Raw genomic sequence first — 16,043 nt, 5'->3', positions numbered from 1 at the left:
TTCAGTTAATGCAACAAATGATTTGTTCCAAGCCTGTATGAGCTCAGTTTGCTTTGAGTTCTCAAACGTCAACTTTTGAATCATTGATTGATTCCTGCTCTTTTCAGCATTGAGCTCAGCAATATCCCTTTTCAGACTCAACACATCGACTGATTCATCAGTTTTAGTTTTATTGTCTATGGGATCAGTTTGCTTTGCTCTGGCCTTTTCAAACGATAAGGAAAGCTTATGATACTCATTAACCATGTCATGAAGAGTTGAAATACGTTCTTTTCTAATGAAATCAGTTGAGCTGAAGTCAAATACCTGTTGACTGCTTGACTCCTCTTCTATATCACCAGCCATTAGACACTTCACTTCCTCTTCACCATCACTGGAACTGCATGAGGTTTCTGGTTCTGACTCCTCGCTGTCAGTTTCTGCCCATTTAGATTTACTTTCTTAAGCTAAGAATACCTCATGCTTCTTCCTGGAAAACTTCTTATCATCCTTGTATCTCTTTCTATGCTCATATGACTTCTTTCTTCTTTCAGTCAAGCCCTGACTATCCTTCTTGGGGTTGGGACAGTCAACAATGAAGTGACCGGGTTTGCCACAGTTGTAGCCACCATTTGGTTCCTCTTTAGAATTATTTCTCTGATAATTCTTCTGGAAGTTCCCTTGATTTCTTCTCATAAATCTTCCAAATTTTTTAATGAACAATGACATAGCATCATTGCTCAATTGGTCAGCAGACTTCTCGACTGAACCAGTTGATTCTGTTCTGACAGCAGCTAATGCAGTTGTGACTGCTGGAGTAGAAGGCTCTCCTTCTCGAGTTCGTAGCTCAAACTCATAGGCTTTCAGATCAGCGAATAGATCATGAAGCTCAACGTTGTTTAGATCCTTTCATTCCCTCATTGCCATGGTCTTTACGTCCCACTCCTTGGGAAGACTTCTGATTACTTTTAATGCAACTTCTTTGTTGGTATATACTTTTCCAAGTGCATTGAGTTCATTGATGATGCAGCTGACTCTCTCATCAAACTCATGCATCGATTCTCCAGTTCTCATCTTGATGTTGTCAAACTTCTGCACAACAACAGAAAGTTTATTCTCTTTGGTTTGTTCGTTTCCTTCACACTGCTGGATCGACTTTTCCCAAATCTCCTTAGCTGTCTTACACATCTTGATCTTGCTAAAGGTTACTTTGTCCAGTGTCTTGTACAGTATATCCTTTTCCACATTATCCAGATTCGCTTTTCTTTTGTCTTCTGTTTTCCATTCATCTCTGGGCTTTTCAATACGGTGAGGTTCCCATTCAGTAATAGCCACTGTTGTATTGGCTTTCAGAATCTTCATCGGTCCGTCAGTGATAACGTACCACAAGTCATCATCTTGTGCAGCTAAGTGAGCCTGCATTCTTATTTTCCAGTCATCGAAGTCCTACCTGGAAAACATAGGTATCTTGTTGAAGGAAGACATAATGATCAGTTTGAAAGTGTAGATATTCTGAGACGAGATATAACCGCTCTGATACCACTTGAAAGGATCGGTTAAGAAGTGAAACATGTTTAGAAGAGGGGGTTGAATAAACACTCACAGATTATTTTTGTTTTTCGTAAGTTGAGTTCAGTTTAATAACAAACTGATACATAATATCTCGTTAGTCGATGACAATCAGTTTAACTGAGAAAACAGTTGCGGAAGTAAACTGAATGAAAGATAGAATAACTAAAATAAAAGGTAACTGAAGTGAAAAGCACGCGATTTGTTTCTGGATGTTCTGAGAATGGAATAACTCCTACGTCGCCCCTTCTATTACGAAGATAGGATTTCTACTAAAAGACTTTGATCGAATACAATGTTTGTACTGACCCACTTCAGTTTGGTCTTATCAGTGCCAGAACTGAAACTCTTAGTTACAACAGGCTATTTCAGTTCGTGACTGATCTTAGCACAACTTAACAATATAACAAAGATTACAGTGTGCTAACAAGCTCAAAAAAATAGCCTTTAATGCTACAGATAGAACTTAGTAAGAGTGAGCTTTTGATTTCAGCAGAGTAACAGCTTGAGTTAAATAGTTGTTCTTGTATCTTGTTCTTCAGCTGCTCTGTTCTCCTATTTATAGGCTTCTCTTCCAACGGTAACTTGATATAATATTTGAAATTTATATCAGTTGATTGCCACGTCGATATTCTCCTGACAATCGTACACTGTAGACTCTGAAATGGGACGTTCCACTACGAGTTGCAGTCTGCTTGTACTGATGTCGGTTGAACATCCCTTTCATTTGATGACATGTATGGCTGAGCGATCAGCTGATAAAAGTAGCTGATAAGCTTGTGCTGAGTGAATCAAATGATCAGTTTCCAACTGATCAGTCAGCTGTCTTCAGAAATCCAGTTAGGTTCAACAGATCAGTTTCCAACTGATCAGTCAATTAACTTCGAATGTTCAGTTCAGCTGGATTCGGTTGCCTTTGATAACTCACGTGATACTTCAGTTAGGCAAGTTGTATAATACGAATACTTGATCAGTTCGTCCAATAGAAAAATGGTTTGTCAAACAACCAAAATTAAGTTTCCAACAATATGTAAACTCAGCCAACGGTATTTTATTGTCCCAACTGCCTGGAACATAAAAAGTACAGGCCCTCAACATATCTTCCAATATCTGATTCACTCGTTCTGATAGTCCATCAGTTTGAGGATGAAACACCGTACTAAATTACAATCGAGTTCCCATAGCATGATGTACTCTTCCAAAATGCAGACGTAAATTTTGGATCTCTATCAGATACAATGGACACTGGGATGCCATGAAGTCTCACTATCTCTTTGATGTAATCTTCAGCATATTGATTCATCTTGTATGTGGTCTTCACCAGAAGAAAGTGAGCAGATTTCGTAAGTCGATCCACAGGAACCCATATAGCATTGAACCCTCTTTGTGTTCTTGGCAAACCAAGAATGAAATCAATTGTGATGTGTTCCCATTTCCACTCAGGAATAGTCAATGGTTTCAGGAGTCCGGCTGGTCTTTGATGTTCAGTTTTGACATGTTGACACGTTAGACATTGTGCAATAAATTGAGCAATGTCCTTTGTCATACCTGGCCAACAAAATAATTGTTTCAAATCTTTGTACATTTTGGTGCCTCCTGGATGGATTGAGTAGGGAGTAGCATGTGCATCCATAAGAATGTCAGTCCTGATTGTTCCTTGTTTCGGCACGCATAATCTACCTCGATATGTCTATATTTCTTCTCCATTGAATTCAAAGTTCGAATGTCCTTTGTCCTCATCTCGCTGCCTCAGTTGTTGTAATTCATTATCTGTATTTTGTTCGGCCTTGATTCTGTCTGCAAGCGTTGGTCGAACCATAAGAGATGATAACTTAATTGCAGCTCCCTTTGGAATAACACCAATATTCAAATTCTGTAAATCCCATAAAATATGTTCTTGTACTTGCATTGCGGAGATAGAACTGGATTTTCGACTTAACGCATCTGCAACAACATTGGTTTTATCTGGGTGATAATTAATAACACAATCATAATATTTCACTAATTCCAACCAACGTCGTTGTCGCATATTCAGTTCTATTTGCGTGAATAAATATTTCAAACTCTTGTGGTCCGTGTATATTTCACACCGTTCTCCATACAGATAATGACGCCATATTTTCAACGCAAATACCACTGCTGCCAGTTCTAAGTCATGTGTGGGATAGTTCTTTTCATATTCTTTCAATTGTCTTGAGGCATAAGCAATCACCTTTCCGTGCTGCATTAAAACAGATCCTAAACCTTGATTCGAAGCATCACTGTATACCACAAAATCTCTTGGTCCTTCTGGTATCGCAAGGACCGGTGCCGATGTCAATTTTTTGTTTTAACTCTTGGAAACTATGATCACATGCTTCGTTCCACACAAATTTCACATTCTTTCGTGTTAATGCAGTCAAATGTAATGCTATCTTAGAAAACCCCGCTATAAACCGACGGTAATAAACAGTTAACCCAAGAAAACTACGTACCTCAATAACAGTAGTTGGTCGTAGCCAGTTATTAACAGCTTCAATCTTACTTGAATCCACTGATATGCTTTCTTTTGAAATGATATGACCCAAGAATGATACTTTTTCAAGCTAAAATTCACATTTCTTCCATTTTCCATATAAATGTTTATCTTTTAAAGTTTGAAAAACTAATTTTAGATGTTCTCGATGCTCCTCTACAGTTCGTGAGTAGATGAGAATATTCATCTATAACACAATCACGAACTTGTCTAGAAATGGCTTGAAAATTCTGTTCATTAAATCCATAAAAGCTGCTGGTGCATTTGTTAGTCCAAATGGCATTACAAGAAATTCATAATGCCCGTATGTGGTTCAGAAAGCAGTCTTTGAGATATCATCTGATTTCACTTTTAGTTTATGATATCCTGATCGTAAATCAATCTTCGAAAAGATAGCAGCTCCTTGTATTTGATCAAACAAATCATCAATTCTGGAGAGTGGGATATTTGTTTTTAATTGTCACTTTGTTCAACTCCATATAATCGATACATAAACGAAGAGTACCGTCTTTCTTTTTAACAAACAAAACAGGTACACCCCACGGTGAATAGCTCGGTCTAATAAACCCTTTATCAAGTAACTTCTGTAGCTGTTCTTTCAATTCTTTAATTTCTGTAGGAGCTAATCGATAAGGAGCTTTTAAGATCGGATAAGTTCTTGCCACAACATCAATTATAAATTCGATCTCTCTATCTGGGGGTAAGCCTGTTACATCTTCAGGAAATACCTCTGGGAAATCACACACAACATCTGTATCTTTTAATTCACGAACCGGTGGATCAATAACTAAAACAGATGCTAATTATCCTTGACACCCCTTCTGTAATAATTTACAAACCTTCATACAAGAGATTATCCGAAGAGGTAAAGATATACCTGCACTTGCTACTGTGAATGGTTCAGCTCCTACTGGCACAAACTTAATTAATTTCATGCCACATTCAATAGTAACTCTGTACTTCGAGAGCCAATCCATTCCCAATATCACATAAAATCGGTCATTTGCAGAACTATCAAATTGGCATACATCTGATGACCTTGGACATATATTGGACACCCTGGAACAATCTGATCTGTCTGTAATTCTTGCCCGGAAGGTAATGCTATAGCGAGTACTGTCTCTGTTGTACTGGTTGTAATTCCCAGTCTCCTTATAAACGATTCCGAAATAATGGAATGCGTGGCTCCTGAATCTAGTAAAACAATAGCAGTGATACCAGAAATCAAGAACATACCCGTGATCAACGATGTATCCGCATCCACTTCCTCTTTAGTCATGGTGAGCGTCCCTGTATGTTTTCAGAACTTCCTGGACAATTCCTGGCGAGATGCCCTGGGTTTTTGCAATGATAGCAAACATTGGAACCTTGCATACATTCTCCGCCATGGTTTTTAGAGCATTTAGGACAAGGTGGTCTGTCTTGTTCCTTACGTTGAGGGGGACCCTTACCACGGGGTTCCTCTGGTCGAGTACCTTTGCTATCAGTCTTTTTGCCTTGTCATGTTCCTTGGCTTCTTTGAAAGTACTGCTGCCTTCGCTGTTTTCTGTCTCTATCAATGTCTTGCTCATCCTTTCTGCCATAAGTGCTCTATCCACTATCTCCCCATATGTAACAACTTTCGACATTCGTACATCTCGTTTAATTTCATAGCGAAGTCCCCGCATGAATTGTTCACCCTTACTTGTGTCGTCCTGAGCAATATATGGTACATATTGGACTCCTGCCTCGAATTGTTGTATGCATTCGGTCATTGACATAGTTCCTTGCTTTAGGTTAAGGAAATCGCTTGCTTCTTAGCTCGTACATCTTTACTGAAATACTTCTTGTAAAACACGGTTTTGAAAGTTCCCCATGTCAATGGTCCAACAATGCCACCCTTGCACTCTACCACCATATCCTTGCATGCTTTCTGAATATCTAACATGTCAGCATGTTAAGTTTGAGCACAAAGACCTGCAGGTTTGTTGCAATCATTGCCGATACCTCAGTGGAAATGGGAACACATCACAATGGATTTTGTTGTCGAACTTCCAAGGACGCAGAAAGGTTATAATTCAATTTGGGTCATTGTTGATCGTTTAACCAAGTCATCACATTTTCTTCCTGTCAAGACAACTTATTCGATGAATCAATATGCTGAGGCTTATGTTCAAGAGATTGTTAGACTTCATTGGACACTAGTATCAATTATTTTTTATCGGGAACCAAGATTTACATATGAATTCTAGAAGAGTTTGCATAGAGCTCTGGGTACAAAGTTGGCCTTCAGCACAACTTTTCATTCTCAGAGTGACGGACAATCAGAAAAAGTTATTCAGATTCTTGAGGACATGTTAAGGGCCTGTATTATTGTTTTCTTGGAAGTTGGGATTTGAAGCTGCCTCTTGTTGAATTCACATATAATAACAGCTATCAGTCCTCAATTGGCATGGCATCTTATTAAGCTTTGTATGGGAGAAGGTGTCGATGTCACATCCATTACTCTATGCTTAGCATAACTACTATAATCAAAATAGGGTTTGAATGATATAACTATAGTATGAAGCAAATAAAACAAGGGGCATCAATTTGACGGTTTATATAAATTTTGACATGATGTCCCTACATTTTGTTTAACCAAAAACTCAAGCAATGCCATATATACAACAACATCAACTATATTTTCAAGCACAACCATGCACCATATTGTTATACAAATACATATTCTCATATACAAGCATACTTTGTATCATCATAAACATCGTAAAACTTGTTCAAACGCTGACATATTTTAGTACAATACATATGCGGAAGCTATACGATAATAAGTCCCGGTTCTTTCCGAGGTGAGGCACGTCACAAACATCCATTGGCGAACTTGCATCCTATTTCTCTTCACTACCTGATCCTGTAATACATGAGCTACGTGAGTTTATAAAACTCAATAAGTTGGCACTTATACTTATTAATATGCGTAGAAAGAACTTACATATCAAGTCGTGATCAACAATGAATCATTAAACTATGTCATATCATAGCATATATTCATGTTCATTTTTGTACTTGAGCCTCATTAGTTGACCTGTACTACCGTGCTTGCTTTATTATATAGCTACTACTGTGTTGGACGTCAGGGATCTACCTTTGGCAACCCCACGCCCCATGAACATATATTGGCCAATAGCTTTGGTGGACTTAAAACCACACATGATGTCAACAAGCTCTATATCATGTATAAATCATTCCTTTTCTTTTCATGTTCATAACATAGCACTCATCATCAATATTCATGAGTTTCTTACGTATTTAATACATAACAATGGAATATGGTGCTATATTTTCATCAATAAGATACTAATAATGTAACGCCCCGAATATTTAAAGGTCCACGCAAACCACATGCATGCAATTATTAAATTCTCTTTTATTTTAATTAAATGTTTTAATTGCATGAATTAATTATGTTGTGCATATTTACATGTTTAAAATATATTTTTATACATGGTTACATTACAAATGTATTTTTTAAAGGTTATTCGAGTTGCGATCGAGGAACGGAGACCGAGGGCTGAAAAATAGAAAATGATTTTTATTAAACAATTGTTTTTAATTATTTAAAATATGCGTGATGCTTTTTATTATTTTTGAAAATATTCGGTTTTGAGGTGATTTTATACGCCGGGACTTAAATTTTATCGGTATTGGATTTTCAACAAAAATTCGAACGTTTTTGGCAACCCGACTAATAAATTCACAAACTTATTTAAACAAAAATATTTTTTATATTTTAATTAAGTACTAATGGGTCTAAATTACCTACTTAGTGGGCTTCAGCCTTATTAGCAATATAATTAAGTATTTAAAGTTCGAAACCCCACCCTAAACCCATAAATTCCTACGCCCCCCTTCCCCAACACAATTAGGATTCCTTTTCACATAAAATACACGACACACACACAAGTTTAAAGCAAGGAAAAATTCAAAGAAGCTTCAAGGGTTCCAAGCCAAGGTCCCATCGTCACTGTTCTTCGCAATCGTCAGTGTAAATTCGTGTGTGAAATACACAAAGACATGCTATATTCTCCTTTTACTCATCATCACACCATATCATGCATTTATATTTGAAATTGCATGAAAAAGAAGCGACACTTTGTTTTATTTTCGTTCATACATCAAAAGTGAATTTTAAGGCTTGATTTTTGTACCAAAAACATGTTTATATGGTTGCTAAAAGGGCTGTCATGGCTAGGATACAATTAAGGTTGATTTACACAAGTTTTAGAGTCATAAAAATCCACCAAAAACATTGCACAAAACAATAACAGAAGCTGGAACCGATATCCATCGTTTGAGTCTTAGGTTATCGGGTTTCATGATGTATGGTGCATGGCTTGGCTCGGTTGCATCCAGGGCTGGGCTAGAGTTAGGATGGGTCAGCGGTCGAGTCGTAGCCAGGCTAGGACTCAAGGGTCACGGTTGGGGAGGAGTTCTAGAAAGCTAGGACTCCACCCAAGATCACCTGAGAAGCAGCGCTGGTACAGCAGCTTGTGCAGGGGAAAGATGGCTCAGCCTCGGGGCTCTTGGCTGGGGTAGGTCAAGTGGTTAGGGTCCTAGGAGAGTGCTTGAGGGGCTGGTTCAATGAGTGGCTCGATGGTTGGGGCCCTAATAGCAAAAACGTGGAGTATACTTGCTGTGCAAAATCATGCATGCAGCTGTTGGAGGGCAGGGGGATTGCTGTGGCTTTGGGCGCTAGTTCAAGGCCTGGGTTGGGTCTGGACGTGGTCCAGGGAGGGTTAGGTTCATGAGGGGTCAAGTGGTTAAGGCTTGGAGGTGTCCTAGTGTAGAACCCGAAAAATCAGATTACGTACAAGCCATGCATAATTGCTATTATTTAAATTAAAAATGATTCTTTATACATATATGAAGGGTTTAAGTCACTTTAAAATTTGTGAAGTCATGATTAATTATTTCAATCGCAGGAGTTTAGTTTTTTATTTTTTCGGATAAATACGAGAGACCGGACTAGAGTTGGAGAATTAAGATAAAAAAATTAATAATAAGAAAATATTCCTAAATTTAATTTAAGCCAAGGAATAAATTATTTTATTGATAAATAATGTTTTAAGATTTATTTGAATTAATTGGATATAAGCTATTAAATAAGTTCTCTATGTTCAATAGTTAATTAAATCCTAAATTAAAATGTGTCATCAATTGGGATAAAATTTATCTAGGCCTAATATATTCAAGAAACTATAACCTAACATTTTTAATAATTATTTTAAGACTTAGCCATGCCATGCAAGAAAATAGTTACCCTAAATTAATTTATTAATTCTCTAAAATACATAATAAGTGTTGAAAACTTTGAGTTAAAATTTAATAACTAAGCAATATTTTACCTCCATTTTTGATAGAAAATTTTCGGCCATCACCCAACCAATCCTTACAAGTTTGGCAACTCTCCATTCTCTCCACCTATCCTTATCCTTTCTTAGTATGATAATTCCTTCATTTTAAATCACCAACAATTAATAATTAAGCACTTTTATTGCAACTAATTAAACCACTAAATTAGCCTACCTATTCCTTATTTTCGAGCAACAAGAATGGTAGAGAATCAATCTTTGTGCCATTTCATTCCTTAATTTGTAACCCTACCTTAATACATTTCTAGACTCATTTATCAACCCTAGTAGCCTCCACCTTCATTCCCTAGTACTCCTTCACCCTCTAATTTGAAATTTCAGAAGAAAACCAGCAGCAAAAATCGTGAACCATCAACAAGAAAACAAGAGAGAAAAGAAACTCCGTCTCCGCCGCGCCGTGTTCGTCGTAGTGTTTGTTTCTTCTTAAACAAATTTCAGGCATGTAGATATTGTTCTGTTCTCTTCAATCAAGTCATATATACATTTTTAAACCATATTATGTTCATGAAGAACGAAATCATCGAATTTGACAGCACATTTTTTTGAAAACCAGCACAGATTTTTCTCGGCTACTTCTTGTGCTTCACTGGTTTGAATGTTTTTGTGGTTACAGGAGGTTGGCTCGGTTCCAGGCATTCCAGGCTGCATCTAGGCATGTACTAGGGTGTGTTAGGATCATGTTGGTCCATTAGTTGAAGCCCCTACACACTGGACGAAGAATTGATAGCAACTTTCCCATAGTTGCAAGTTTGAGTCTCGATTTTTGGTGTTGGTTGGCTAAGTTGAAGGTTCAGATCATGGTTGGTATAAGACCTGTAGCCATGGTTAGAACCCTTCCTTAGCATGCCTAGGACATGACCACGATGTCGTTTCAAGGCTTGGTTCATGGTCCCATTGATTTTTTTAATCAAAACATGCAAGTGCCACTCGGTTTCATTTTTTCTGTTTTGAGTTGTGTGAGTTTCGGTCTTGGGGCTGTTGGGTGGATTGTGGTTGGCTTCTATCCCATATCCGTAGTTCATATAACACTTAATCATGTGTAGATTGAGCCATGGTTGATCATATGACCACTAGAACGACACAAGACAGCAAGCGATCCACACCATCGCATAGTACAGAATTTGTTTGGTGTTCTCGGTTTTAAGCTTCGGTTGTCCTAGATGTTTGCTTGAGTTGTGGTTGGCCAAGTGCCCTTAGCCATGGTTCAATCCACCCCTTAGGATTTTGGTAAGAGACTTTGGTCGGTGGTTCATGCTCCAATGGCCAATAGTTCTTAAACCACGCAAAGGAAGCGCAACTGCTGCCACTGTGTTATGACAGCAACTTTGTCTTCGGTTCATAGGTCTTGTTCGAGTTCTTGGTTGGCTTTTAGCCTATGGCCTTGGACTGGACAGTACCTCAATGAGTTTGGAAAGACATGTTTTTGGCCGTTTGTGATTTGGTTAAGTTTAGAAGTCGTACGAGAATTTACGGTGCAATGTGCCAAAGTGACTCTAGAAAGAGCGTTTCATGATTTTGGCCTCCATTCACATTTTTCTTGTATTACAGCCCTATGGATGTATTTTTCCATCATTTTAGGTGTATTTTATGGATAAATGATGGTTCAATGTTGGTTCGGGTTGGTACGAAGCCATGGTTGGATACTAAGTTTGTTGGGCGTAATTGTCTCGTTTTTTGTTCGGTTATGAAGTGTTGGTCAAGTTGAGTTTATTTGCATGTTTCTCAGGTTAGAATTAGGTCGCAGAAAGCCTGGGTACGATCAAACTCATCCGGTAAAACAGGGTCATAATTATATTACGTGCATAAGATATAAAATGTTTATTTTTGAGATATATGCGAAATGTCTTGTGGCCACCTTACGCTTATGCGATTGCTTCACCCAGTGACTTACGACCGGTTTACGATTATGTATGGGTACGGATATCAAGTCCAAGGGCTGTGATGATCTCTACCGCCCAGTATACTGTGGTTTAGTCTGATCAGACGTTCATGTTATGTTATGGGCCACTTGTGTAGAAACATTATCTCTACAGAGAAATTACGATATGATATTTTATGACAGGGTTCTATCGAGCAAACCTTTTTCATATGATTTTCAGATATGCACGTATTTATACTTACCCATGATACGATTTTCACCTTACGCTTTACGATATGATATTTTTACGTTGTATGCGATTTTATGATATATTTACTTGTTATTTACGATATATGCTTGTTTAGTCTTTAGACTCACTAGAATTGATTGTTGTAGGTACTGATGAGGTCGAGACTGAGGGCGGGGACCAGTGAGCTACTTTGGTCGACAGTAGTAGGAACCCGAGGACCTCATGTTTCGGTTTATTCACCTAGGTCGGCAGTAGTAGGAACCCGAGGACCTTATGTATCAGTTTATTCACCTTTTTATATTCAAACTCAGTTTTAATATGTGGAATGATTTCAAGTTGTTGTTTTGAAACACGATATTTACATCCGCTGTTATTTTAAAGTAAATCCATTTATCAGTTTATTTTATGAAAGATGCATGTTATTTATTTAAAGAGAAAATTTTTAAATAATTTCGCAAAATTACGAGTACGAAATACGGGCCTCTACAGTTGGTATCAAAGCCTATGTTCTTGTAAAGGGTTGTACTATTACTGATCTCGAGAAGCTAATGAAGTCACGTCTTTGGTCTGTAAGTTTTACGTTTACGCATTTCGTTTAAAGCATGAAATATTTTAACAGCATGTTTTCATGAAACGTTTTATGTCAAGATTATGATTATGCGTTATTTGTTAAAATTTAAAGAAATAGTGGAATTATGCATGTTGGTTACGTATGGGTTATATATGGAACAGCATGCCTCCTAGACGCATTCATGATCGCACGAGAGATGATGAGCCTCGTCACGAGGACGGTGAGGATCATTGGCAGGAGAGAGATTTACCACCACCCCCTCCACCGGACATGAATGCCAAGACGTTAGCTGTAATGACTAAATTTTTCGCACAGTTTGCGGGGAACAATGTTGTGGGAGCCAGACAAACGGGACCTGAGGCTACCTATTAGCGATTCATGAAGATGAGACCGAAGGAATTCTCAGGGGCGACAGATCCTATGATTGTCGAGGGCTGGATTAAGTCCCTTGAGGTTATCTTCGAATTTATGGAGCTTGAAGATGAGGATAGAGTTCGTTGCGCAACCTATCTGTTTGGAGGAGAAGCTCGTTTGTGGTGGGAAGGAGCATCTGTAGCCTTGAATTTGGCCACTCTGAGCTGGACGCACTTTACAGAGGTATTCTACTCTAAATATTTTACTGACAAAGTGCGTTCCAGGTTGACCAGGGAATTTATGACCCTGAGGCAGGGAGACATGACTGTTACGGAGTTTATCCGTAAGTTTGAGAGGGGTTGCCATTTTGTACCCCTGATTGCAAATGATTCTGGAGCCAAGTTGAGACATTTTCTGGATGGTATACGGCCTATTTTGCGCCGTGATGTTAGGGTGGCTGGCCCTACTACCTATGATGCCGCTGTCTCTAGAGCTCTAGCTGCAGAGCAGGATCAGAATGATATTGAGAGAGATCGCCAGGGCAAGCGACCAGTCCAAGCGCCGCACCGCCCTCCTCATCAGCAGCATCAGAGTAAGAAGCCTTTCCACGGCCCATCCAGGAACAGAGGACAGCAGCAGCAGGGACGGGTAGCCCCGAGGACCTTTGATTATCCAGTCTGTGCCAAGTGCAAAATGCATCAGAGATCCGTGGTTTTCTTTGGCTATCAGGATATTATCAGAAGTTTATTCAGGGATTCTCCTCTATCGCAGTTCCACTCACGTCATTGACGAAGAAGAATACGAAATTCGTGTGGAGCGATGAGTGTCAGAAGAGCTTCGATTCTTTGAAGCAAGCTCTTATTTCAGCACCGGTATTGGCCATGTCGTTAGGGCCCGGAGACTTTGTTTTGTATACCGATGCTTCGAAGCTCGGTTTAGGCGCATTGTTGATACAGCGTGGGAAGGTGATAGCATATGCTTCTCATCAGTTGAAGATCCATGAGAAGAATTACCCTACCTACGATCTAGACTTGGCAGCTGTAGTAATTGCCTTGAAGATTTGGAGGCATTATTTATACGGAGAGAAGTGCGAGATCTTTACCGACCATAAGAGCCTCAAGTACTTCTTTACGCAGAAAGAGCTGAATATGCGTCAGAGGCGTTGGTTGGAGCTGGTGAAGTACTATGACTGTGACATTAGCTACCACCCTGGCAAAGCTAATGTAGTTGCGGATCCATTGAGCAGGAAAGTCGCTGTGATGGCTCATTTGGTGATTCCGAGACCCCTTAATTATGAGATGCAGAGGTTTGATCTAGAGACATATCCTTGAGGTAGAGTTCCCCGTCTATCTACGTTGGCGATTCAGTCTTCTCTTCTAGACCGTATTCGCAGTGGGCAGCCAGCAAATGAGCAGTTGGCGAAGTGGAGGTAGAGAGACGAGGCCAAGGGCAGTATCTTGTATACTGTTAGCGACGGTATTGTGAGTTATTGAGACAGTATGTGGGTTCCTAGCGTCGGTTCTATTCGAGCAGATATTTTATCTGAGGCCCACATGTCGCCGTACTCTATTCACCCTTGGAGTACGAAGATGTACAAAGATCTGCAGTTATTGTATTGGTGGACCGGAATGAAGAACGACATCCGACGTTTTGTATCCGAGTGTCTGATCAACTAGTGAAAGCGGAGCATCAGAGACCAGCAGGTATGCTCAAGCCTCTTCCTATTCCTGAGTGGAAGTGGGATAATGTTACCATGGACTTCGATGTCGGTTTGCCGAAGTCAGTCAGAGGGTCAAATGCTATCTAGGTGATTGTTGATCGTCTTACCAAATCAGCGCACTTCTTGCCTATTAAGACGACTTTCACCATGATTCAGTATGCAGAGTTGTATATCCGGGAGATAGTCAAACTTCATGGTATTCCCGTTTCTATAGTGTCTGACCGAGATTCTAGATTCACTTCCTCATTTTAGAAAGTTTACATTCAGTTATGGGTAAGAAGTTGTTGTTTAGCACAACTTTCCACCCTCAGACGGATGGTCAGTCAGAGAGAGTTATCCAGATTTTGGAGGATCTTCTCCGTGCTTGTGTCATCGATTTCTCAGGGAGTTGGGAGTCGAAACTACCATTGGTGGAGTTCATCTATAACAACAGTTTCCAGTCATCTATAGGTATTGCTCTGTATGAAGCACTGTACAGTCGTAAATGCATATCGCCTATTCATTGGGATGAAGTAGGGGAGAGATCAGATTTGGGTACGGAGATCATTCAGCAGACTACCGACGTAGTAGTCAAGATCCGTGATAGAATGAGGACTGCTCAGAGTCGACAGAAGAGTTATGCGGATCAGAGGAGGAGAGATCTAGAGTTTGCCGTTGGCGACCATGTTTTTGTGAAGATAGCCCCGATGAAAGGTGTCATGCGGTTAGGAAGAAAGGAAAGCTTAGTCCGAGATTCATCAGGCCATTTGAGATCCTCGACAGGGTGCTCTTCCGTCGAATCTGGCCGGAGTTCACAACGTGTTCCACGTCTCTATGCTGAGGAAGTACATGGCGAATCCTTTGCACGTCTTGAATTTTGAGCCGTTGCAACTCACTCCGAACCTGACCTTTGAGGAAATACTAGTGCAAATCTTAGACAGGCAGGAGAAAAAGCTTCGGAACAAACTGGTTAAGCTATTGCAAGTCAAATGGCTTAATCATTCGGAGGAAAAAGCTACGTGGGAGTCTAAGCCAGAAATGAAGAGTCAAAATCTCGAGTTATTCGGTAAGTTTTAATTTCGAGCACGAAATTTCTTTTAAGGAGGGGAGAGTTGTAGAACCCGAAAAATCAGATTACGTACAAGCCATGCATAATTGCTATTATTTAAATTGAAAAGGATTTTTTATACATATATAAAGGGTTTAAGTCACTTAAAAATTTGTGAAGTCATGATTAATTATTTCAATCACAGGAGTTTAGTTTTTTATCATTTCGGATAAATACGAGAGGCCGAACTGGAGTTGGAGAATTAAGATAAAAAAATTAATAAGAAGAAAATTTTTCTAAATTTAATTTAAGTCAAGGAATAAATTATTTTATTGATAAATAATGTTTTAAGATTTATTTTAATTAATTGGATATAAGTTATTAAATAAGTTCTTTTATTTTCAATTGTTAATTAAATCCTAAATTTAGATGTGTCACCAATTGGGATAAAATTTATCTAGGCCTAATATATTCAAGAAACTATAACCTAATATTTTTAATAATTATTTTAAAACCTAGCCATGTCATGCAAGAAAATAGTTACCGTAAATTAATTTATTGATTCACTAAAATACATAATAAGTGTTTAAAACTTTAAGGAGTTAAAATTCAATAACTAAGCAATATTTTACCTCCATTTTTTATAGAAAATTTTCGGCCATCACCCAACCAATCCTTACATGTTTGGCAACTCTCCATTCTTGCCACCTTTCCTTATCCTTTCTTGGTACGATAATTCCTTCATTTTAAATCACCAACAATTAATAATTAAGCACTTTTATTGCACCT

Source organism: Primulina huaijiensis, chromosome 4 (genome assembly GCF_012295235.1).
Source record: "Primulina huaijiensis isolate GDHJ02 chromosome 4, ASM1229523v2, whole genome shotgun sequence".
NCBI classification, from domain to species: Eukaryota; Viridiplantae; Streptophyta; class Magnoliopsida; order Lamiales; family Gesneriaceae; genus Primulina; species Primulina huaijiensis.
Note: the sequence above shows the minus strand (reverse complement) of the source record.